Genomic DNA, 1,406 nt, shown 5'->3' with positions numbered 1-1,406 from the left:
GTCGGGTCACCGGCGACTAAACTGGTTCCCCCACCAGACTTGTTTGGTGAGGAGGGCGGCTAGTCTCCCTGAAGGATTAAAAACAAGACCTTCCAAAGGGCGAATGGACTCTTTTTCTGGGTCAACGGCCAACTAGCACCGTGTATATTTGTGTGTGTGTATATGTGTATTGGGGTAGAGAGGGCTCCCGTATGCCGTGGTGAAGGCAACCTTTCTAGGAGAAGCAAATCTCTGATTTAAAAAACCATAAAGCGGAAAACCAGTACCCGCATTAAGCTGGTCTGTAGTTTAATTTGTTGCTGGCTATCTTGCTCTTGCTTGTTGCTGGATCTCAATATTTTGAACCGAGAGAGAGAGAGAGAGAGAGAGAGAGAGAGAGAGAGAGAGAGAGAGAGAGAGACTTAGCTGTCGTATAAAGCTAAGACTCTGTAACATCATATTTGTATAGATACTCCCTCAGACATTTGGGCTCATGGATTTTAAATGTCTGAGGGAGTGGCACTCGTCTGACAAGACGTTGCAATCATCATGTATGTATGTATGTATGTATGTACGGCATAATCACGTTGACACACTGGTTCTCATCAGATCACCGAAGTTAAGCAACGTTGAGCCTTACTAGTATCAGATGGGTGACCATTTGGGAATTCTAGACGCTGTACGTGCTTTCCGCTTATCTCGGCATTTTTTCCAGTCGTTCTGAACCTCCACCTGCCACTGGTATTTAACAATGTCGACACAGGAAAGGTGTGGTTGGGGATTGCGCAAATCTTGCCACAAAAATTTCACACGCAGACACCCTTACAATGGGTATCCATAGTCTGTCAAGACTGAAGGGAGCCTTTTTTTGTGTATATATGTATGTCTACCTAAAACTTTCGACAGAGGCTACGGATTTTCATGAGATTCGTATCATTTTGAAGCTCGACATCTCAGACGACAAATATCGAAAAATTGGCCCAAAACATTGATTCCTTCATCCTCAACTGGGCAATTTTCTACAAGGAGGAGTCGATTTTTTGCGAGTCATTTTTGCAAGTCATCGTATCGGTTGAATTGACTTTGTCTTATTTTAACGCTCCGAAGTTCCGGTCGCGTCATGGAGTAGCGGTAAGACGTCAGATCTTTTTTCACTTTCTTTCCCGCTTTCACGGGTTCGAGCCTGCCTGGCTGCCTAATACCACTTTTATTCCATTTTATTTATTTTTTGTTTTTGCTCAACACATACCTCCAAACATCCGGGAAATACCGGGCATTCAGGCTAGTCTCTTCTCTTCTCTTCTTCTATCTTCTATTCTTTCTATTCTTTCTATATAAATAAAATGAACTCATTTTTTCCCGTCTGATTTTGACATTAATAGGATTAAAAATCAAGATATTTCATGCAAATATAATATGCACAAACG

At 42.2% G+C, this 1,406-nt stretch overlaps 1 pseudogene; it reads left to right on the top strand.

Moving 5' to 3' along the window:
* Positions 1-548: 548 nt before the first annotated feature.
* On the top strand, positions 549-665 carry LOC145288306 (5S ribosomal RNA; annotated as a pseudogene).
* Positions 666-1,406: the final 741 nt, after the last annotated feature.

Source organism: Euprymna scolopes, chromosome 11, assembly GCF_053919585.1.
Source record: "Euprymna scolopes isolate OS-2025 chromosome 11, ASM5391958v1, whole genome shotgun sequence".
Taxonomy (NCBI): Eukaryota; Metazoa; Mollusca; class Cephalopoda; order Sepiida; family Sepiolidae; genus Euprymna; species Euprymna scolopes.
Note: the sequence above shows the minus strand (reverse complement) of the source record. Positions and strands in the feature narration are given on the sequence as shown.